At 45.7% G+C, this 25,715-nt stretch overlaps 1 protein-coding gene and 1 long non-coding RNA gene across 2 annotated transcripts in view; one reads left to right on the top strand and one right to left on the bottom strand.

Annotated features, from left to right (window-relative positions):
• DNAJB6 (DnaJ heat shock protein family (Hsp40) member B6) overlaps nt 1-3,730 on the bottom strand; it is a 106,419-nt gene extending 102,689 nt beyond the window's left edge. The window contains exon 1 of the mRNA XM_040434194.1: nt 3,610-3,730. The gene's annotated coding sequence lies outside the window, so the exon portion shown is untranslated. The remainder of the gene's footprint in view (nt 1-3,609) is intronic.
• The window catches only part of LOC121002713, a 471,797-nt gene that overhangs the window by 275,787 nt on the left and 170,295 nt on the right, over nt 1-25,715 (top strand). The window lies entirely within an intron of this gene.

The raw sequence follows: 25,715 nt of genomic DNA, 5'->3' as shown, positions 1-25,715 counted from the left end.
AAACCGCATGTGTTACTTGCGTTTTTTGGTGCAGATTTGATAGGTTTTTGCCGCAGATCTCATCCTTGCATTGAAAAGGGCGAAATCTGCACAAAAGAATCAACGTGCTGCGGCTCTCAAAATCTGTATGACAGGCCAATTTCCACATGGAACGAAGAAGTGAAGTGTACATGAGATTTGGCAAATCTCAAACACGTCGCTGGCGTTGTATAACTCTGCGTTCTTACACCGCACGCAACACCCGGAAAATTTACCGTACTAAAAGGGGTAAGAGGAGTGAAACCTACTCCCGTCAAGGACTGGCGTAGTTTTCACTCCTGGCGCATTGACGACCGGAGACGCACCTAATTACGAGGCCTGCTGTTTACGGTGAACGCCAACAGATGTCAAAAGGCTACATTGAAAGAAGCCTTAAGGGGGGTTGTCTCATCACGCCATAACTAAAGGGGAGATGAGACACAGTCCGGACCACCTCCCGGCCGGGAAGCAGCGGAGTGCATTGCTGTGCATGAGAGCTACTGAAACAGCGCACACCACAAGCTCTGCGGTCTCCATAAGGCCCCTTTCACACGGGCGAGTATTCCGCGCGGATGCAATGCGTGAGGTGAACACATTGCACCCGCACTGAATCCCGACCCATTCATTTCTATGGGGCTGTTCACATGAGCAGTGATTTTCACACATCACTTGTGCGTTGCGTGAAAATTGCAGCATGCTCCTCTTTGTGCGTTTTTCATGTAACACAGGCCCCATAGAAATGAATGGGGTTGCGTGAAAATCGCAAGCATCCGCAAGAAAATGCGGATGCGGTGCGATTTTCACACACAGTTGCTAGGAGACGATCGGGATGGAGACCCAATCATTATTATTTTCCCTTATAACATGGTTATAAGGGAAAATAATAGCATTCTGAATACAGAACGCATAGTACAATAGGGCTGGAGGGGTTAAAAAATAATAAAACTCCTCTTAATCCACTTGTTCGTGCAGCCCGACTTCTTCTTTCTTCTTTGCTGTGCAGGAGGAAAAGGACCTGTGGTGACGTCATTGCGCTCATCACATGATCCATCACAAGTGACCATAGTGATGGATCATGTGATGAGCGCAGTGATGTCATCAAAAGGTCCTTTACCCAGGTCCTAAAGAAAGAAGAGAAGCCAGTCTGCGTGAACAAGTGGATTAAGGCGAGTTAAATTTTTTTTTATTTTTTTTTTAACCCCTCCAGCCCTATTTTACTAAGCATTCTGTATTAAGAATGCTATTATTTTCCCTTATAACCATGTTATAAAGGAAAATAATAATGATCGGGTCCCCATAAAAAATGAATGGGTGCGGATTCAGTGCAGGTGCAGTGCGTTCACCTCACGCATTGCACCCGCAGGGAAATCTCACCTGTGTGAATGAGACCTAACGCTACCTAAAATTAACAGGGATGGACGCTGGTTTAAGGATCTGGAACAGCTGCAAATGAAAAAAAAAAAAAACAGTGCAGCAATTCCAGATGTTGTGGATCTTTTACCATGATGGATCATGCGATGACCGGAGTGACGCATTACAATGTTTCACAATCGCGCATGTTCCCGCAACGCACTCGCACCTTTTTCCGCAACGCCCGTGTGAAAGGGGCCTAACTCAGAAACCGCAGAGCTTGTGGTGCTACACTGTTTCAGTAGCTCTCATGCACAGCAATGCGCCCCGCTGTTTCCAAGCCGGGAGGTGGTCCAGACTGTCATCTCTCCATAGTAACGGTGAGATGAGACAACCCCTTTAAGCCCGTCATCATGTGTCATCTGGAAATGAGATGACCTGTGTCGAGGGAATCCAGAAAGCTTCATATGTCATCATAAATCATATGTCATCATATCTTGTCAGTCTATGTACTTCCGGACAGTGCGTACATTGCATCTCTAGAGAAATAAACAGTCTAGCAGGGAGGCGGCGGTCTGAATAGGCAGCATGGTGGCTCAGTGGTTAGCACTTTGCGTGGAGTTTGTACGTTCTCCCCGTGTTTGCCTGGGTTTTCACCGGTTTCCTCCCACACTCCAAAGACATACTGATCGGGACCTTAGACTGTGAGCCCCACTGCGGACAGTGTGATGAGAATGTCTGTAAAGCGCTGTGGAATATGTCAGCGCTATATAAGAGAGCTAAAAATAAATAAATATACAATAGGCGAGTACATGTTATTTTAGTATTAGTAGTCGCCCCCAGCCAACATTTGTGCGCACTGGACAAGCCCTTGAAATAGGAGATACAGGCAAAGCTCACTACAGACAACACCCATAGACACAGGGACCCTTCCCTTACTGCTGGCTCCAAAAATCAAAGAACAAGCACTTCACCCGTCTGCCAACATGGGTCCCTTTACAACCCCATAAAAGAAGGACAGACACAGCACTGCACAGTCCAGGGAGGGGACAATACGACTAAGACAACCCAAAATATTAGACTCCCACAGGAAAAAAAAAAAGGATCATGTGACTAGCCATGTAGTCCATAGGAGGAGTCACTGTGGTGGGCCGTGTTGTCTTCTAGTCGGGGGTACGGTGAGCGCTCTCCTGGCTGCCTCTTTTGTGATCATTCACCACGTGCCAGGAAAGCCCCTGACGCATCCATTAAACCAGGGATGCACAACCTGCAGTTGGCCCATGTGGGGCCCTCGATACCATTCTATGCGGCCCCCACCCATCTGGTAAAAGACAGGTCTGTGTTTTGTGGCAGATCACTTCATTTCTTTGTATTCTCTCATTTATGGCCTATCCCGTGTGCTCGATGTGTCACACAGTATTGCAGTGGTAATACCCTTTACTTTAGTTTTACTTTCGGTCCTTGGGATTGGTGTAGTCTGACAGTGTAGCCCCCAATAGGTTATACGCCCCTGTGTGAATAGACCCAAATGCATCCTGCACGACATATCTCCAGATGGCGTGTTACCCGCAAGGAAAATAAATAAAAAATGCAGAAAAACACCAGACAAACCACTAAAGACATAAAACCTGCTGGATGCTGCCAGAAGAACAGCCCCCTTTGGTGTTCGTCGGTGTAATGAGATCTATGGGTCGGTTTCTCTGAGGGGCTGGGAAATTCCGCACAGCTCGGGGGAGTCAGGAAAGACGCAGTCTGAACAGAGCCCTATGGGAAGGCCCGGTAAACATTTCCAAAAATTTCTTATGCAATTAACAGATAAACTGGACAATTCCTTTAAGAGCATCATTTGCGCATATTGCATCTAGAAATAGTGAAATTAATCGATACAAGATATTTCTAATCCTCCATGCACAGCGGCGGCCACAGGACACAATGGAGCCTGGCACAAGCTGCCGTCCGGCAGATACAAGCGGTCACCAGCCAATGGGAGCAGAGCCGAACAACACAATGATGACAACTACCTGGGCATGCTGGGACTTGTAGTACTACATCACCTGACCTGCAACCAGCCGCCTACTAGCCGCAGTCTGCAGCGGCCATGACAGCGGCGGGGTGTGAGGGGCGCCCAGCGGGCAGCACGTCTCCCGTCCCCGCATTGTCCGCCCCGGGGCCTTCCCCGTCACATCCCACGGCCGAGGAGCGGAGCCGCCCCCGGTTTCCAGCTCACGGCCCCATCCTCACCTCTGCCCGTAGATATCGCCTCTCACTCGTCTCGCCGGTCTCTGCTGCTTCAGACGCAGTTATCAACCCAGGACCGGAAGTGTGCGTTACTAACGCGAGGCTTGGGAGAACGTCACTTCCGGTCTCTTGTCTCAAGTGACAAAGACAGGAATTTTCTGGAAAGGTCTACAGGGGGCGCTGTGACCTCAGGGGCTTATTTAGCTAGAGCTGCACTTGCGCGATAATGTGTGTAGCAGGAGACTGTCGTGACATACAGGTCCTGCTATGTGTCACAGCTACAGCAGGGGAGGGTAGTAGAGGGACCCTTACTACAGGGGACAGTGCACATGGCTGGCTGGGTATAGAACGCCCTGGATGTGGATGGGCCAATTCACATGTCCAGTTTTCCATACAGATTGTTGGTTGGTATAAAGGAAATTCCAGTGTTTGCTGCTGTGGGCATAATGTGCATGACGTGCCCGATTAAAGGGGCTCTCCAGGCTACAGACCTGGATAAGGGGTTCTCCATGCGACATGTCCTCAAACGGCTGATTGGCGGGGGTGTTCAATAGAAAAAGCATGGACAACCCCTTTAATATCAGATCAGTAGGGGTCCGGCACCCGGAGCCTCCACGGCTGTTTCAGACCGCCGCCGAGAGGTGACAGCTCCTCTTTAAGTAAGTGGGGGGGGGGGGAAACGCGCACAGACGCCATCTTTGTGTGGTCACTTTTCCTTCGGAAGTTTTTTTTTTTTTTTTAAGCGCATGAAAAAGGGATGACATTCCGATTCCATGTGGACAAAGAAAACAGAAATTGAACTCAGTTTAACCCTTTCAGGACCCTGCCATTTTTCACCTTAAGGACCAGGCCATTTTTAGCAAATCTGACATGTGTCACTTTATGTGGTGATAAGTTTAAAACGCTTTTACTTAGGCGACTTACTAGCGGCAGCCTTCTCCGGCGGGTAAACACCCTTCCGGATCCGTGCTGCCGCTAGTGCACACATGCCGCCGGAGGTCCGCTCCGGCCCCATTGACTATAATGGGGGCGGTCCAGAGTCCCGGCGGCAGCATGGCAAACATGCCGAGAGGTGGCTGGAATAAAACTACGACATGTCGTTTTATTTAGGCCGCCTATCGGCATGTTTGCTGTGCCCGCCCCAATTTTAGTCAATGGGGCCGGAGCAGACCTCCGGCGGCACGTGTGCACTAGCGGCAGCACGGAGAAGGCTGCCGCTAGTGTGAAAGTAGCCTTATCCAGGCCATTCTGAGATTGTTTTCTCGTCACATATTGTACTTCATGACACTGGTAAATTTCAATTTCTCTACTTTTATAATAGATAGTAATACCTCCAAAAATAGTTATTACTTTGCATTCCCCATATGTCTACTTAATGTTTGGATCATTTTGTAAATTACATTTTATTTTTTGGGGGACGTTAGAAGGCTTAGAAGTTTAGAAGCAACCCAATTTTTTAAGGACCAGTTCAGTCATGAAGTCACTTTCTGGGGCTTACATATTAGAAGCCACCCATAAATTTTTTGAAACTACACCCCTCAAGCTATTCAAAACTGATTTTACAAACGTTGTTAACCCTTTAGGTGCCCCATGAGAATTAAAGGAAAATGGGAATAAAATTTCAAAGCTTCACTTTTTTTTTAGCAGATTTTAAATTTGAATCAATTTTTTCTGCAACACATCAAGGGTTAACAGCCAAACAAAACTCAAAATCTATTATCCTGAATCTGGAGATTACAGAAACACCCGATGCGTGCTCAAAAACTGATGTATGGGCGCACAGCAGGCTTCAGAGTGGAAGGAGCACCATACGGCTTTTGGAGAGCGGATTTAGCTGGAATGGTAATTGGGAGCTATGTCGCATATGAAGACACCCTGAGGTGGCCCTACAGTGGAAATCCCCATTTTGGAAACTACACTCCTCATTGAATCTTTCAAGGTGTGTAGTGAGGACTTTGACCCGTCAGGCGATTCACAGAATTAGGAAACACTTGGCTGTGAAAAGGAAAAATTACAATTCTTTCCCGAAAAAGTTGTTTTACACCCACATTTTTCACTTTTCCAAAGGGTAACAGGACAAAATGCACCCCACATGGATTTTGCCGGCAGGCCTGAATTGGCAGACATGGATTTTAGGTGCCATGTCGCATTAAAAAAATTTCCTGAGGTCCCCAGAAATTAAAAACCCCAAGAAGTGACCCCATTTTGGAAAGTGCACCCCCATACGAACATTGTAAGGGGTGGAAAGGGCACTTTTAACCTAACCGGTGTTTCACAGAAATGAATATATAGTGGTTGGTGAAAAGTGGATCTGTAAGCTATGTGGACTAAATCAGAGATATAAGGTGATAAAACTACAGGGTACATCATGGATGAAATAAAATTAATACTCCATGGATGAGTGGTAGATTCTGAAGCACTCCTGCATGCACAGGCCAGGTTTTGCAGTGGTAAATGGTCTCTTTCCTTATCCCCATTTTGGAACACACCCTGCATCTTTTTTGGGTCCTTCCCTTCCTTGCTGTCTGGGGGACTTGACCTGGAAAATGTTGCCCTGGTACAACACGGGTACCATGACTTCCCGAAGTACTGGGACCCTCCCCGGCCTGGCTTTGAAAAATCCGGGCCTTGATAACCACCTCTTGGAACTGAAGGAACGTTTCTGTGTGGTCTGCAGATAGAAATAGCATGTACACATTGCACATTGCCATCTGTACAATGTGTATGGCCAGCCTTTTGTACCACAGTTTAATTTTTTTGTGTGGCACTGTAGGGTTTCAGAAGTAGATCTGAAAGATCCACCCCTCCCATGTGCCTGCTGTAGTCCAGGATACAAACGGGTTTGGGGGGTAGTGGTTGTGGTACCTTGTACAGGAGCAGGGGAGCCGGTGTTAGTGGTCCTCTTGTCCTTGTACTTAACCACCAGCATGTTCTCATGGAGGAGAGCCCTACTTTTGTCCATTCTCAGTGGTTGCCCTACCAGGGATCTAGGGATGCCTCTCTGATTTTTGCACACTGTGCCGCAAGCCACATTACCCCTGGCAGTTAGGGACCTGAATAGGGCTATGCTGGTATAATAGTTATCCACATAGAGGTGGTAACCCTTATCCAGCAGTGGGTGCAGTAAGTTCCACACGATCTTTTTTTTTTTTAAACTCGTTTTATTGAAGTTTAACAACAGCATGGTGCATCACATTCTGGAGCAGTGACAACCCACGCAGGGGAGTCTCAAGCTCCACAGCAGACAAAATAAAATAGAATACACTGTGCATTGGGTCATATTCACATTATTCCACAGCCCTTCAACAAGAGGCATCATAAACCTTCATACTAGCCCTCAGACACTCATCGCAGTGGGATCTTCTGACACAGAGTGCAAATGCGTAGTTTGCAAGGAGTGAGTAGAAGAGCACCACTCCCCCCACAGTTTCTGAAATTTCCCTGGGCATTTTCTATGAATGTACACCACTCTTTCCATTGACATAGCATGATTCATCAAGGTCTTCCACTGGCCCACTGTAGGGGGTCTTTCCGCCATCCACCTCAGCGCTACCGCTTTCCTAGCCAGGAATAGAGCCTCCCCCAGAAATACTCTCTGATAATGTGACCACTGCTCCTCCTCTATTATCCCTAGGATGCATATCTTTGGGCAAACCCCTATCGAGACAGGTACCATTGTGGACAGTATTTCAACAACTTTACCCCAAAAAACCTGTAGATGTCTACATCCCCACATCAAATGCCAGAAATCAGCACCCTCTTCTTGACATCTATGACACCCGCTGCTGGGCGATCTCCCCATCTTATACAGTCGAAGAGGGGACAAATAGCTTCTATGCAATATGAACAATTGTGTTAATCTGTTATTTACCGATGGGGAAACCTTATTGGGTACCAACATAGCTTCCTCCCAGTCCTCAGATTCAAGATTTGGAATGTTAACTTTCCATTTCGCTTCTACCTCCAATGGTTGTAGAGTCATGCGGTCACCCAGCAGATGTGTGTACAGTATAGAGATGATGCCCTTAGGTCCCTGCGATCTCAACACTCCTATTAATGGATACTTAGATATACTACGACTCGTCCCTCTAAACTGAGCATTCAGGGCATGCCTTAATTGAAGGTACCTATAAAATAAAGAATGGGAAATCTCAAACTTCTCCTGTAGTTGCTGCATAGTCCGCAATGCACCTCCATCATACAGCTCAGTGTCAGCACCCCACACCCTTTCCATATCATCGAACCTTCCAACGTCATCAAGTGTGAAAACATAGGATTGTCCCATAATGGAACTGCATCCGGCAAATCTTCATATGAGTTGAATTTTGCTGCCTTCCATACTTGATTAGCCAGTCTATGGGCAAGAAGTAACCTCCTGGAAACAGTGCCTGGAGACTCCAGCACCGGCCATAGAGTAGACAGACCAAGATGTTCCCTCAACCAATACTCCGGCCCGGGTAAATCTCCCTTTCTAACCCAAGCCGCTATATACTTCAGCTGACTGGCCAAATAATATAGGAAAAAATCGGGTAGAGCCGCCCCACCCCTTGTCTTGGACCTCTGTAGCACTTTCTGTGAAAGCTTCCTCCTAGCCTTGCCCCATACAAAAGCTGTAACCAAGGAGTGTAACCTGTCAAAAAAGGCCTTGGGTACCGGGGCACATGCGTGCGACAGAAGATACAGGCCTTTAGGGAGCAGAATCATTTTAACTAGGTTCAATCTCCCATTACTGAGATCGGCAATACCTTCCATGTCTTAAATTTATCAATAAATAGGGACTCTATCGGGTCTATATTCTTTGCTACAGACATACATGGGTCCCTTGTGATCACAATGCCAAGATACTTAAACTGGTCTACTACTGGTAAATTATTTATACATTCTGGCCATCCATGATCCCAAAGAGGCATAATAGCTGATTTCATCCAATTTATGAACAAGCCCGAGAATTTGCCGAACTTCTCTATTACCTCAATTGCCCTGGGAAGGGTCCGCTCAGGCTCATCCATAAACAGGAGGAGATCATCCGCGTACAGGCCAACCTTCTCCTCTCTATCTCCTTTAGATATTCCTTTGAAGGAGCCATCCTGCCTAATACGGAAGGCTAAATGCTCGATCACTACCGCAAACAGGAGGGGGGAAAGAGGGCAGCCCTGTCTTGTGCCTCTATGTAAAGTAAATGTATCTGACTGGGATCCATTCACCAATATATTTGCTTTAGGTCTCTGGTACAAAATCTCAACCCATCTCGTGAACCCCGGTCCAAAACCAAACTCTTTCAGGATCCGCAAAAGGAAAGGCCACTCCACAGAGTCAAAGGCCTTAGCCGTATCAAGTGATGCCAGGGCCCATTCCCTACCCTCCGCTACTCCTATCTGAGCAATGACCTGGGCTCTCCTGATATTGTCAGAGGTGGTTCTCCCCGGCATGAACCCTGCCTGATCCTGATGTACTATAGACGTGATCACTTTATTTAAACGGGAGGCTAGTAACCTAGTCAGGATTTTGTAGTCTAAATTTAGCAAAGATATTGGCCTGTAGGAGCCGCAAGCAGTTGGGTCTTTATCCGGCTTCAATATGACCACAATAGGGGCGTCATACATGGTCTCAGGTAGCTGATGTCGCCGTGATGAAGCTGAGTACATTCTAAGGAGTTGAGGGCTAAGGATCTCGCTATATCTTGAGTATACTTCTATCGGGATCCCATCCGGGCCCGGTGCCTTCCCAGCTGGTAAATCACGGATAGCCAACTGGATTTCTTCCAGGGTTATGTCCTTATCTAGAAGGGCTCTATCCGCCTCATTTAAACTAGGATGTTCCACCTCTGAGATGTAGTTATTCAGATCACTCTCCGTATATTGAGCCGCTGAACTGTACAGTGATTGGTAGAACCGTTTGAAACCGTCTAGAATTCCTTCACCGGACTCCACCAACTGTCCCCCCGGGTGCAAAATTCGTAGCACCGGGGGAGACAATTGATTGGCTCTAGCAATTTGGGCCAAAAGCTTACCCGCTCTGTCTCCCGATTCAAATGACTGTTGCTTCATGAAGAACATCTTACGTTCACTTTTCTCCTTAAGATATAGCATATATGATCTACCCTTAGTCATCCATTCTATCCTATTCTCCTCTGTGGGATCAGCACAAAAAGAGGCCTCAGCCTCCCTACATTTGGTGTGCAGGTCTAATTCCTGGCGAGCCGCATCCTTTTTTACATAAGATATTGAAGACTTCAAACATCCTCTCAGGTAGGCCTTCAGGGTGTCCCATAATAATAAACCCTCCGTCTCCTCTCCCTGCACCTCTAAAAAGACTCTCAACTGATCAGGAATCCTATCATTTTGTGTCAATAGGGAAAGCCAGAATGGATGGATTCTCATCTTCCCCCCTCTAGATGCAGCCCCAGGAATATCAAAGCGAGCTACAATCGCAGCATGGTCTGATGGGCCCTGTGGCTCATAAGTAATTGCTATCAAATCTGTGTAAATAGCAGCATTGCCCAGGACATAGTCGATTCTCGAAAGTGCCCCTCTAGCGGGAGTGAAACAGGAGTATTCCCTCAGCTGCGGGTTCCTGAGTCTCCATAAATCTACCCATCCCATTTCTGCAGCTATTCTAAACAGTGTAGTCGTCGAATAAGCCCCAGTCCCCCTCCCTTCGGGCGGTCTATATCTATCCATCTCCTCCTGCATAACCATATTAAAGTCTCCCATACAGATCAGCCGGGCCGAGGGATATTGCGCCGCGAACCCCAGAATAACATGAAGAATTGAAAGACTAGCTGGAGGGGGGTTATATATGTTAATTATAACATAAGGGATATGGTTAATAAAGCCATATACTAGTAAGTACTGTCCTTCTGGATCAGCAACAGACTGCTGCGGCTCCCACAGGAGTCCTCTGCGCACTAATATGGCCGTACCTCTAGAATTTGATGTACCATATGACTGACATGACCACTGAACCCATTGTTTAACAATTCTGTGCCCAGTATCAGGCGTCAGATGAGTCTCTTGAAGTCCTAGAACATGAGGGCAATAGCGTCTTACGTGAAAATACAGCTATCCTTTTATTTGGATTTCCCAAGCCTCTCACGTTCCAGGACATCACCACTAAAGAACCCATAATTCAGGCATAGGGTTATCCCTCCAGTGATGCAGGAAACTATCCAGCGAATGAATAGAAGCCTCACACAGTATAATAATTCGCCTCCCAACTGCACTCCCCTTACTAAATTGATGCGACCATGCCTTCAATAACCTTGTAAACATATAACATAACAGTTGAACATATAACACCTCAATACAGACATTTAATGTATGCATTATAGTGTTAGTAACATGGCAGTATGATCGGGGACCAATGCGGGGAAAAGATGTTATGCCCGCACCGGTAGCCGGTCTCTCCCTGTATAATGAAAATAATAATGCAGCTGCAGGTGCAATTAAGCCTCACTAGATGCAATTATGCATTCCAGACCTCCATGAATCACTATCTGCATCAAGGTTAGAACAATAAACCAAATGATCTGTAGTGGCAGACTATATCACATTTCATGCAGGTAAGGCTAGAGTTTACATCGTATAACAAAGATAAAGGTAATGGACTCAGTGGCAAGGCACCCATAAAATACCGGTCCAGGGGCCCATCAATACTTGCAGCTTAGTCCCGATTCCTCAGGTCAGCGCGGCCTTGGACGTCTAGCGACCCAGTCCTCAGCCTCCTTTGGGTCAGTGAAAAATATAGGCCGATTACCATCCACTACACGAAGTCGCGCAGGATAAGCCATCGAATACTGCAAATTTAGCTCCCTAAGGCGCCTCTTGACCAAAATAAAGGTGGCCCTTTTCTTCTGTAGATCCGCAGAAAAGTCCGGAAAAAGCGACACTTTGGCATTATCATGCATCAGTGCCCCCTTGCTTCTCGCTTGGCTGAGTATTAGGTCCCGGTCCTTCCAATTTAATAGGCGGGCTAGCAGAGGCCTCAGTGGTGCGCCTGGAGGCGGTGGTCTGGCCGGGACTCTGTGCGCTCTTTCCACTGCATAGGCCATGGAGAACGCGGCATCCGGGAACTGGGCCTTGAACCACAACTCCACGAAACCGGCAGGATCTCTCCCCTCCGCCCTCTCTGGCATCCCTAGGATCCTCACATTGTTGCGCCGGGCCCGATTCTCCAGGTCGTCGCACTTCTGCCGCCATAGTCCAACAGCTCTCTCCACCTCCGTGAGTCTCGAGTCCAGCGGCCTGGTGTAATCCTCCAGCTCCGACACCCGGACCTCTGTCTGCTTGACTCTCTCCCTTAGCTGTTGCACGTCTTGTCTCAGGAGGCCCAGGTCGACTCGCACCTCCTCAATCTTACAGGTAAGAGAGGATTGACATGAGGATATTGCTGTGAGGAGCTGCTCAGAGACTGCTTTCAGCGTGATCTCAGGTTCTACAACATCGTCGGCCTCCATCTGTTGTGCGGCCTGCCCACACGTCACCGCTGCACGTGGAGTGGCGGGAGCCGCGGCGCCATGTTGGTTTTCCTGGCGGGCATATTCTTTGAGCTTTTCAGCCGCGGTCTGTGCCTTGCTGGGGCCCATATCTTGGTGCCTGGGCTTCCTCCTTCTCCTCTGCACTTGCCACTCTCTATTTGAGGAATGCAGCTTGTCAGGATTATTCAGGATCAATTCCAGGGACCGGAGCCGCTCTTAAGTGCGTGCGCTCATGCCGGCAGTTAGCCACGCCCCCCAGTTCCACACGATCTTCCCACTAACTCCTGGGATGGGGGACATTGTGGGGGTTCTATCCAGGAATCTTTCCCTTCATAAATGCGGAACTTGTGGGTGTACCCGGAGCTACTTTCACAGAGTTTGTATAACTTTATGCTATACCTTGCCCGTTTGGTAGGCAGGTACTGGCGGGATCTAATCCTCCCTTTGAAAAGTAATAGGGACTCATCTACACTGACATTTTTATCTGGGTTGTACACCTCAGCAAACCTGGTGTTAAAGTGGTCAATGACAGGCCTAACCTTGGACAGACGGTCAAATGTCGGGTTGTTTTGGGGTGGTCACTGTGCATTGTCGTTGTAGTGTAGGAATTTCCTAATTGACTCAAATCGCTTCTGGGTCATGGTGTTGCTGTAAATGGGAGTCTGGTAGAAAATGTTGAAACTCCAATATTGTTTAACATTTGGCTTCTTTACAACACCCATATGCAGCACGAGTCCCCAAAACTTCATCATCTCTTCTGCACTTACTGGGGTCCAACCTAGGGGTCTAGCGTATGCCTGATCATTGACTTGTTGGGCATATAAATTGCTTTGGGCCACCATTAAATTTACAAAATCTTCAGAGAAGAAGATTTTGAAAAAATCTAGTTAAGTGAAGCCCGCACAGTGTATCTGTATTCCGGAATTTGGGGCTGATAATCGTCAGGAGGTGGGGTCCATATGGGCTCACTCTGGGGGGCTGCTTCCACTGCTACCCTGGGGCGGCTTCTAGAGGGTCCCTCATCAGCTGATGATGATGAGGGGATAGAGGAGTAGAGTAAAGTGACATCCTCTTCTCCCTCACTGGCAGACTCAGTATCGAGGCAAGCATGGCCTAACCCTATGCCTCTTCAGCTGAGTATACTCGTTGGGACAGATGGGCCATTTTTATTTTATTGGGGCGTGATTGTAAAATGTGTAAACCTTTAGTGTGAGGGGTGTGTATGTTGTGTTTTCACATGTGAAGGAACTTCTAATAAATTTGAAATATAGAGAAAAGGAGTAGAGAAAAAAAATTTGCAGGATGCATGCACGCACAAAGATGTTGCGTGCGTGCAAATATCTACACTAACACTACCTAACTAAAATTGATTTATATTTATATGGAGACTTTTATATATATATATATATATATATATATGTATATATATATATATATATATAAAATATATAAATTAACTACACGGGTGGGAAAAAATCTGCACAGTAAACTGATCAGACAGGTCAGAAAAATTGATGTTTCTAATATGCGCTCAGCAGGTGCAGGACGCACACACACACACAGATATTATGTGCATGCAAAAATCTATACTAACTACCTAACTAAAATTGATTTCGATGTATATGGAAATTTATATATATATATACAGGTGAAACTCGAAAAATTTGAATATTGTGCAAATATTCCATTTATTTCAGTAATGCAAATTAAAAGGAATTGCATTAATGCAGCTTAAAATTAGAATATTGTGATAAGGTTCAATATTCTAGGCTCAAAGTGTCACACTGTAGTCAGCTAATTAATCCATACCCCCTGAGCAAAGGTACCTGAGATTGTGACTTTGGGGTTTCATAAGCTGTAAGCCATTATCATCCAAATTATAACAAATAAAGGCTTGAAATATCTTGCTTTGCATGTAATGAGTCTATCTCATGTATTAGTTTCACCTTTTAAGTTGCATTACTGAAATAAATTAACTTTGCACGATATTCTAATTTTTCGAGTTTCCCCTGTATGTATATATACGGTATATATATATATATATATATATATATATATATATACAGTCATGGCCGTAAATGTTGGCACCCATGAAATTTTTCAAGAAAATGAAGTATTTCTCACAGAAAAGTATTGCAGTAACACATGTTTATTCCCTTTTTGTGTAATGGAACAAAACCAAAAAAGGGAGGAAAGAAAGCAAATTGGACATAATGTCACACCAAACTCCAAAAATGGGCTGGACAAAATTATTGACACCCTTAACTTAATATTTGGTTGCACACCCTTTGGAAAAATAACTGAAATCATTCGCTTCCTATAACCATCAATAAGCTTCTGACACCTCTCACCCGGAATTTTGGATTACTCTTCCTTAGCAAACTGCTCCAGGTTTTTCTTATTGGATAAGCGCCTTTTCCCAACAGCAATTTTAAGATCTCTCCACAGGTGTTCAATGGGATTTAGATCTGGACTCAGTGTTGCTTTGTTGCCATCCATTTCTGCGTGCTTTATGACGTATATTTGGGGTCATTGTCCTGCTGGAAGACCCAAGATCTCAGACGCAAACCCAGCTTTCTGACACTGGGCTCTACAGTGCGACCCAAAATCCGTTGGTAATCCTCAGATTTCATGATGCCTTGCACACATTCAAGGCACCCAGTGCCAGAGGCAGCAGAACAACCCCAAAACATCAATGAACCTCCACCATATTTCACTGTAGGTACTGTGTTCTTTTCTTTGTAGACCTCATTCCGTTTTCGGTAAACAGTAGAATGATGTGCTTTACCAAAAAGCTCTATCTTGGTCTTATCTGTCCACAAGACGTTTTCCCAGAAGGATTTTGGCTTACTCAAGTTCATTTTTGCAAAATGTAGTCTTGCTTTTTTATGTCTCTGTGTCAGCAGTGGGGTCCTCCTGCATCTCCTGCCATAGCGTTTCATTTCATTCAAATGTCGATGGATAGTTCGCGCTGACACTGATGCTCCCTGAGCCTGCAGGACAGCTTGAATATCTTTGGAACTTGTTTGGGGCTGCTTATCCACCATCCGGACTATCCTGCGTTGACACCTTTCATCAATTTTTCTCTTCCGTCCACGCCCAGGGAGATTAGCTACAGTGCCATGGGTTTCAAACTTCTTGATAATGTTGTTCACTGTGGACAAAGGTAAATCTAGATCTCAGACAGTTCTCTTCTCCTCTTTCTGTTGTCCATGCTTAGTGTGGCGCACACAGACACACAATGCAAAGACTAAGTGAACTTCTCTCCTTTTTATCTGCTTTCATTTGTGTTTTTTTATATTGTCCACACCTGTTACTTGCCCCAGATGAGTTTAAAGGCGCATCACATGCTTGAAACAATCTTATTTATCCACAATTTTGAAAGGGTGCAAATAATTTTGTCCAGCCTATTTTTGGTGTGACGTTATGTCCAATTAGCTTTTTTTCCTCCCTTTTTTGGTTTTGTTCCAATACACAAAAAGGGAATAAACATGTGTGTAGTAAAACATGTGTTAAGGCAATACTTTTCTGTGAGAAATACTTAATTTTCTTGAAAAATTTCAGTGGTGTCAACATTTACGGCCATGACTGTGTGTGTGTGTGTGTGTGTGTGTGTATATATATATATATATATATATATATATATATACACTGCGTGCAGAATTATTAGGCAAATGAGTATTTTGACCACATCATCCTCTTTATGCATGTTGTCTTACTCCAAGCTGTATAGGCTCGAAAGCCTACTACCAATTAAGCATATTAGGTGATGTGCATCTCTGTAATGAGAAGGGGTGTGTTCTAATGACATCAACACCCTATATTAGGTGTGCATAATTATTATTTCCTTTGGCAAAATGGGTCAAAAGAAGGACTTGACAGGCTCAGAAAAGTCAAAAATAGTGAGATATCTTGCAGAGGGATGCAGCACTCTTAAAATTGCAAAGCTTCTGAAGCGTGATCATCGAACAATCAAGCGTTTCATTCAAAATAGTCAACAGGGTCGCAAGAAGCGTATGGAAAAACCAAGGCGCAAAATAACTGCCCATGAACTGAGAAAAGTCAAGCGTGCAGCTGCCAAGATGCCACTTGCCACCAGTTTGGCCATATTTCAGAGCTGCAACATCACTGGAGTGCCCAAAAGCACAAGGTGTGCAATACTCACAGACATGGCCAAGGTAAGAAAGGCTGAAAGACGACCACCACTGAACAAGACACACAAGCTGAAACGTCAAGACTGGGCCAAGAAATATCTCAAGACTGATTTTTCTAAGGTTTTATGGACTGATGAAATGAGAGTGAGTCTTGATGGCCAGATGGATGGGCCCGTGGCTGGATTGGTAAAGGGCAGAGAGCTCCAGTCCGACTCAGACGCCAGCAAGGTGGAGGTGGAGTACTGGTTTGGGCTGGTATCATCAAAGATGAGCTTGTGGGGCCTTTTCGGGTTGAGGATGGAGTCAAGCTCAACTCCCAGTCCTACTGCCAGTTTCTGGAAGACACCTTCTTCAAGCAGTGGTACAGGAAGGAGTCTGCATCCTTCAAGAAAAACATGATTTTCATGCAGGACAATGCTCCATCACACGCGTCCAAGTACTCCACAGCGTGGCTGGCAAGAAAGGGTATAAAAGAAGAAAATCTAATGACATGGCCTCCTTGTTAACCTGATCTGAACCCCATTGAGAACCTGTGGTCCATCATCAAATGTGAGATTTACAAGGAGGGAAAACAGTACACCTCTCTGAACAGTGTCTGGGAGGCTGTGGTTGCTGCTGCACGCAATGTTGATGGTGAACAGATCAAAACACTGACAGAATCCATGGATGGCAGGCTTTTGAGTGTCCTTGCAAAGAAAGGTGGCTATATTGGTCACTGATTTGTTTTGTTTTGTTTTTGAATGTCAGAAATGTATATTTGTGAATGTTGAGATGTTATATTGGTTTCACTGGTAAAAATAAATAATTGAAATGGGTATATATTTGTTTTTTGTTAAGTTGCCTAATAATTATGCACAGTAATAGTCACCTGCACACACAGATATCCCCCTAAAATAGCTAAAACTAAAAACAAACTAAAAACTACTTCCAAAAATATTCAGCTTTGATATTAATGAGTTTTTTGGGTTCATTGAGAACATGGTTGTTGTTCAATAATAAAATTAATCCTCAAAAATACAACTTGCCTAATAATTCTGCACTCCCTGTATATAATAACACTACACAAAAAAAAAATCTACACAGTAAACTGAGCAGACCGATCAGAAAAATGGATGTGTTTGATCAGCACTGAGCAGGTGCAGGACGCATGAACGCACACAGATATTATGTGCGTGCAAAAATCTACACTAAGGCCTCTTTCACACGGGCGTTATGGATTTGGGCCGGATAAGATGCGGGTGCGTCGCGTGAAAATGCGCGATTTTTTCCATGCGAGTGCAAAACATTTTAATGCGTTTTGCACGTGCGTGAGAAAAATTGGCATGTTTGATACGCAAACCCGAACTGTTTGGGTTAGGTGTTGTGTAGATTGTATTATTTTCCCTTATAACATGGTTATAAGGGAAAATAATAGCATTCTTAATACAGAATGCATAGTACAATAGCGCTGGAGGGGTTAAAAAAAAATATAATAATTTAACTCGCCTTAATCCACTTGTTCACGCAGACCGGCTTCTCTTCTTTTTTCAGGTTCTGGGTAAAGGACCTTTGATGACATCACTGCGCTCATCACATGGTCCATCACGTAATCCATCACTATGGTGATGGATCATGTGACGGACCATGTGATGAGCGCAATGACGTCACCACAGGTCCTTTTCCTCCTGCACAGCAAAGAAGAAGAAAGAAGAGAAGTCGGGCTGCACGAACAAGTGGATTAAGGCGAGTTAAATTATTATTTATTTATCTTTTAACCCCTTCAGCCCTATTTTACTAAGCATTCTATATTAAAAATGCTATTATTTTCCCTTATAACCATGTTATAAGGGAAAATAATAATGATCGGGTCCCCATAGAATGGGTGCGGATTCAGTGCGGGTGCAATGCGTTCACCTCACGCATTGCACCTGCACGGAAATCTCGCCCGTGTGAATGAGGCCTAACGCTACCTAAAATTAACAGGGACAGGGATGGACGGTGGTTTAGGGATCTGGAACAGCTGCAAATGAAAAAAAAAATCAGTGCAGCAATTCCAGATGTTGTTCTTCTTTCAGCAGGAAAAGCTCAAATCGCAGTGGTGGTGTAATTCAAGTCACAGCAAGCCAACAAGCAGCACAGAGAAGCTCAGAACCTCTCTGCATGCAATCACCAGCTAGAATGGCTGCCTGCAGAGAGGTTCAGCCCTTTCCTGTGCTGTTCTAGCTCTGCCATTGGCTGGAGCGTTGTTCCAGCCAATCGCAGAGCTGGCAGGGGACGCCAAACACTGGAGTCCCCTGCCTGACCTCGGAGGAGACCAGTGCTGACTAGTTCAGCACCGGTCACCTCCCCATGAACCCCCACCCTCTCCGCCCCGCCTTGCAGCTTCCTTCTGCTTTCGGCGCTGCAATGTGCCGGTCTTCATTGACTGGTCAATCGCAGCGCTTGGAGCTGCAGGGGGGCAGAAAGACACCATGCTGCCCTTACCTGGCATTGATGCCTGCGGGTAAGAGCAGCCATGGTGCCCCAATTCCCACGCGATCCTGCCCCAGCACCCGGCGGACCTTAATTAACGTCCAGCTGTGCCGTACATGTACGGCGCGGGTCCTTAAGGGGTTAAGACAATACCGATTCCACACAGATGGAAATTTGTGCAGGAAATTTTCCGTCTGTCATTTTGTGACCCAAAGCTGAAGCGCACCTGGGTAAGGCTACTTTCACACCTGGGCTTTACCTTTCCGCTATTGAGATCGGTTCAAAACTGAACTGAAGGGAACGGAGTGCACCAGAATGCATTCCGTTCCATTTCATTGCGTTCCCATGACGCAGACAAAAGTGCTGCAAGCAGCGTTTCTTGAGTGCGTCCTGGGATGTAGAGCAAGACGGATCCGTCATGACTCACAATGTAACTTAATAGTGGCGGATTCGTTTTGTCGGACACAAAAGAAAACAAATCCGTCCCCCATTGACTTTCAATAGTTTTAGAGACGGATCTGTCTTGGCTATTTTAGCGATAATACAACCGGATCTGTTCATAATGGATGCAGACGGTTGTATTATCCTAAATAGAGATGAGCGAATTTCATATTTTGAAATTCGTTCACACTTCGTTTGTTGATTAAAGGTGAATTGCGTTATGGATTCCGTTACTATGGACCATAACGCAATTCTATGACGGAATGCATAACGGAATGCCTTTTGAGGACTCCCCTCCATAACTGAAACGGGATGGACCCGTTTTGCAGCCCATAGACTTCTATTATGACGGAATGAATAATGGAATGCCGCTAAAGGAATTCCGTCATATAATTGCGTTATGGTCCCTGGTAGCGGATTCCAAAACGCAATTCACCTTTAACCAACAAACTAAGTGTGAACGAATTTCATAAGCGGAAATTTTCTCATCTCTAATCCTAACAAAAGCGTTTATGCTGTTCCATGATGGGTCAGAAAGCTAGAACGCCGTAATCTCGCGATGCGCGAGCTAGCGCATGCGCAGTTCATTCCCTGAGGCTGATGCCAGCACAGGGAAGGAACACTATGACACTGCGCATGCTCTAGCTAGCGCATCGCAAGATTACGCCGCTCTAGCTTTCTGACGTCGGGGAGCAAGGAGGAGGTTCTGAGGATGCTGGGCTCCTTCATGCTGGACTCATCTCAGGGACAGGACTCTTCTCGGGTTAATTTGCATATGTATCAAATCGGTTTTTTTTACACAATAAAAGCACACAGAGCTATGGGGACTGGGTATTGCGGATGTGCTAGCGGCCATCCAGCAGCCCATATACACAAAATCCCGGTGACAGGTTCCCTTTAATAAATAGGCATAATAGTTGATTTAGGAGGGCACTCAACTAGCTGTTGTTACATGGAAATAAATTCAGATGATGTATATAGTAACTTTCATTTATTGAAACAGAAAATATATAATCAGAATATAAATTGTAAATATGCAAACATCTAAAAATATTTTTTTTTAAATTAGACTTTAGGGTGGGTTCACATCTGCATTCTGGATTCCATTATGGCGTTCCGTTATAAAATGGTTATAACAGAAAATTACAGAATCCATAAGACGGAAGGACGGATCCGTTATGCTGCCCATAGACTTGTATTATGACGGAATGCAAAACAGAAGCCTTTAAAAGGCATTCCATTTGCTCTCCGTCCTAATAGAAGTCTATGGGGAAGCATAACGGATCCGTCTGATTTCCATTATGCAGAACAGAGAAAAAAGTCCTGTCGACAGGACTTTGTTTTCCGTCTTGCATAACGGGACCCAGACGGATCCGTTATGATTCCAATAGACTTCTATTAGGACGGAGAGCAAATGGAATGCCTTTTAAAGGCTTCTGTTTTTGCATTCCGTCATAATACAAGTCTATGGCTAGCATAACGGATCCGTCCTTCCGTCTTATGGATTCTGTAATTTTCTGTTATAACCATTTATAACGGAACGCCATAATGGATATCCAGAATGCAGATGTGAACCCACCCTAAAGTCTAGGCCAGAAGCTGGGGATAAAAGGTCAGCTCCTTACAAATCCCTACCAGCTCTACCTAGACTACTGCGCCCACGTTCAGACCCTGAAGGTGGGAATAAACGTGCCCCCGTGCCTAAGGCTGAAGATACCCTAAATCCTTAAGATGGTGACAGGGGAAAAGAGAGAGCCTGCTTCCTCAGGACCTGGAGGAGGCAGGCGTCTCCCTACACAGCCTAGACAGAACACCCAAAAGAAAACCAAAATCAACTTATCTTGTCACAGGCAGAAATGGCAAATCCTTCCTGCCTTCCTTCCTTCCACAGAGCAAGACTGAAGCTATAACCCGCTGGAACACTGGGAATAGGCTGAGTTTTAAATTTTTTTACAAACGACCCCACCCAGAGCACCTGAAGGGAGGCGGATACAGCTCAACTCCAAAACAAAAAACTACACACGTGCTGCTAACCTGGCAGACCTCCGCACATAATCTGAGCAGGGCATGACAGTACACCCCCTTCTACAGGTGACCTCCGGACACCCCGGCCCAACTTTATCCGGGTGGGATCTGTGAAAAGCCCTCACCAGTCGGCTGGCATTAATATCACAGCCGGAACCCACATCCTCTCCTCAGGGGCCGTATCCCCTCCAGTGTACCATGTACTGAAGGGAACCCGAAGAACACGTGAGTCGAGAACCCTAAGATCTCGAACTCTAAATTTCCATCAATCAGAACAGGGGGAGGAGGCAATGGCGATGGTTCCACCGGTTTCACATATTTCTTAAGTAAAGACCTGTGGAACACATCATGGATCCTCCAGATCTCCGGAAGATCCAGACGAAACGCTACTGGATTGATCACCGCAGATATTTTGTAAGGTCCAATAAACCTTGGACCCAGTTTCCAAGATGGTACTTTCAGTTTAATATTTTTAGTAGATAACCACACCAGATCACCCACACACAGGTCCGGACCAGTCATACGTCTCTTGTCAGCCATTCGCTTTTACCTCTCACCCATCCTCTCCAAATTCACTTGAATCTTCCGCCAGATAGAAGACAAGGCAGAAGAAAATTTCTCCTCCTCTGGCATCCGAGAGGAACTAGTCTCAGAAAAAGTACCAAACTGAGGATGTTAACCGTATGCGCCAAAAAATTGCGACTTACCCGTGGACTCCTGCCTACGGTTATTCAAAGCAAATTCAGCTAGTGATAAGAATGAGGACCAGTTCTCCTGGTTCTCAGCCACAAAGCACCTCAAGTAGGTCTCCAGGTTTTGATTAGTACGCTCTGTCTGTCCATTCGACTGCGGATGAAAAGCCGAAGAGAACGAAAGTTGGATACCAAGACGAGAGCAGAATGCACTCCAAAATCTGGAAACAAACTGTGTGCCCCAATCAGAAACCACATCCGAAGGAATGCCATGTAATTTCACGATGTTATCCACAAAAACTTGAGCAAGAGTCTTAGCATTGGGCAGACTAGCTAATGATACAAAGTGAGCCATTTTACTGAAACGGTCAACAACCACCAAAATCACAGTTTTCCCAGAGGAACTCGGCAGATCAGTAATAAAGTCCATAGACAAGTGCGTCCAAGGACGAGATGGAATAGACAAAGGAAGAAGTGAACCAGAAGGTCGAGTGCGAGCAACGTTTGCCCGTGCACAGGTCTCACAAGCTGCTACGTAATCCTCAACACTCTTACGTAACCCGGGCCACCAGAACCTCCGGGAAATCAGATCAAAGGTGGACTTGCCACCGGGATGTCCCGCAAGGACAGTATTGTGATGTTCCTTGAATACCTTGTATCGCAATTCAGCAGGAACAAACAACCTACCTGGGGACAAGAATCCGGAGCCTCCTCCTGGGCTCCCAACACCTCCATCTCCAACTCGGGGTACAGAGCGGAAACAACCACCCCATCAGCCAACATCGGAGCAGGATCCTCTGAATCACCTCCCCCAGGAAAAATACGAGACAATGCATCCGCCTTGACGTTCTTAACCCCCGGGCGAAAAGTAACCACAAAGTTGAACCTGGTAAAGAACAGTGACCATCTAGCCTGTCTAGGATTCAGACGCTTGGCAGATTGCAGGTAAGCCAAGTTCTTATGATCAGTATATACCGTAACAGGATGAGACGCCCCCTCCAACCAGTGATGCCATTCCTCGAAAGGCCAATTTGATGGCCAGCAATTCCTTATCTCCCATATCATAATTCCTCTCGGCGACCGAGAGCTTATTGGAAAAAAAAGCACACGGACGCCACTTGCCAGGAGATGAACCCTGCGACAACACTGCTCCAACCCCCACCTCTGATGCATCCACCTCCACCACGAATGGCTGAGACACATCGGGCTGCATCAGAATGGGAGCAGATGCAAAACATTCCTTAATAGCCGAAAAGGCCTGCAATGCCTCATCCGACCAGACAGAGAAGTCGACACCTTTCTTAGTCATATCCGTCAGGGGTTTTACAATAGTAGAGTAGTTCAAGATACATTTTCTATAATAATTGGTAAACCCCAAAAACCGCATCAAAGCTTTCTGATTCTCCGGTCGGTCCCATTCCAGAACCGCCCAGACCTTTTCGGGGTCCATACGAAAACCAGAGTCAGAAAGCAGGTAACCCAGAAACGGAAGCTTCTGAACAGTAAACACACATTTCTCCAATTTGGCATACAATTTATTCTCCCGAAGGATCGACAAAACCTGTCTCACGTGATCCTGATGAGTCTTCAGATCAGGAGAGTAAATTAGAATGTCATCCAAGTAAATTACAACGAACCTTCACACAAAATGGTGGAAAATGTCATTGACGAAACACTGCTGGCGCGTTAGTTAACCCAAAAGGCATAATCAGATTCTCGAAATGACCCTCGTGTGTGTTGAAGGCCTTTTTCCACTCATCCCCCTCCTTGATTCTGATCAGATTGTAGGCCCCTCTTAAATCTAACTTGGAGAACACTTAGGCTCCAACAATCTGATCAAAAAGGTCCGAGATCAAAGGAAGGGGATATGGATCACGGACCGTAATGCGATTCAATTCCCGTAAATCCAAACAGGGTCTAAGCGATCCATCCTTTTTCTTAACAAAGAATAAACCAACTGCAACCGGAGATTTAGATGGCCTAATATGACCTTTTGCCAAACTCTCGGCAATATACTTCCGCATGACCTCTCTTTCGGGTTGAGAAAGATTGTATAGCCGAGACTTTGGCAACTTAGCCCCTGGGATGAGATTAACCGGGCAATCATATTCACGATGAGGAGGCAATTCCTGAGCCCCACCCTCCGCAAATACATCCGCAAAATCTGAGAGATACTGGGGTAAAACCGTATTAGACACCCCAGAGAGAGAGGCACTAAGACAATTGTCCAAACAAAATTCACTCCAACCAATGATCTGCCTTGCCTGCCAATCTATAGTAGGGTTATGTTTTATCAACCACGGTAACCCTAGGACCATAAGAGCGGGCAAGTTCTTCATGACAAAACAAGAAATGATCTCAACATGTGAATCACCCACCCTTAACTGAATACCATGAGCAATATGAGTGATACTCCTTTGAGAGAGAGGGGAAGAATTGATTGCGAACACCGGAATCTCTCTTTCTAAGGTGCAAGTACTTAGGCCCAGATTTTGAAGAAAAAGATAATCAATAATAAGGTTTACCCCAGCACCACAATCAGGAATCCTTCAAAATTAAATTTTCTTGAGTCTAGCGCCACCATAGCTGAAGGAGAAAAAGAGTATTGCAGGGAGATTGCATACTTGCTTGCTCCGGCAGCCCATTCACACTACCAAGAGTCAAGGATTTTTTTTTTTCTCTTTATGTAAACCTCTTTGTGGTTATCATCAACACGCGATTTAACAAAAGGACAAGCATAAACAAAATGACAACTTTCTCCACAGTAATAGCATAGCTTATGCAATCTCCTAAAGTTCCTATTACCAGAACGGAACAACACCTGACCTAGCTGCATGGGTTCCTCCCCTACCCCAGAATTATATGTCATAATACTCTGGGGAACTGGTGGGACGAAACCACTCACTGAAGGGATCCCTCGCGTGGGGGGATCTTACACCTCTCTCTAATGCGTCTATCTAACCGTACAGCCAAAGACATAGCATTCTCCAATGTATCCGGGTACTAATGAAAAGCGAGGGCATATTTTAATCTCTCAAACAACCCCTGACAAAACTGACTACGAAGCGCGGGGTCATTCCACCCAGACGCTGTAGCCTATCTCCTAAACTCAACACAATACACCTCTGCAGAATGTTCTCCTTGTGATAAAGTACGCAACTTAGATTCTGCTATCGAGACCCGATCTGGGTCATCATAAATTAATCCCAAGGCTTTAAAAAATTCATCCACCGACCGGAGGGCCAGAGAACCGGTCGGCAGAGAAAAGGCCCAGGACTGAGCGTCCCCTTTAAGCAGGGAAATGATTATCCCTACTCTCTGACTCTCATCACCAGATAAAGATGGACGCAGCTGAAAATACAGCTTGCATGACTCTCTAAAGCGGATAAAAACATCCACACCCCCAGAAAACCGATTAGGGAGAGTAACCTTAGGTTCAAGGCTGGACTGACTCCCACCAGCAGAGCCATGAAGCAGAAAATTCTGACAAAGTGAAACTGCATTGCGGAGGTCAGCAACCTCCCAAGTTAATTCCTGCATGCGATCAACCAACTAATCAATTGACTCCATCTCAAAGCTGCTGAGAAATGGCAGTCTAGGTTTTGGCGGGTTATAATGTCACGCTGGACAGGATACAAGATACCACAGAAAACCACAAACAAGTGTCTAGGCCAGAAGCTGGGGAAAAAAGGTCACCTCCTTACAAATCCCTACCAGCTCTCTCTAGATTACTGCGCCCACGTTCAGACCCTGAAGGTGGGAATAAATGTGCCCCCGTGCCTAAGGCTGAAGATACCCTAAAATCCCTAAGATGGTGACAGGGGAAAAGAGACAGCCTGCTTTCTCAGGACCTGGGCAGGCGTCTCCCTA

Source organism: Bufo bufo, chromosome 5 (assembly GCF_905171765.1).
Source record: "Bufo bufo chromosome 5, aBufBuf1.1, whole genome shotgun sequence".
NCBI lineage: Eukaryota > Metazoa > Chordata > Amphibia > Anura > Bufonidae > Bufo > Bufo bufo.
This window is presented reverse-complemented; position numbering and strand designations above follow the sequence as displayed.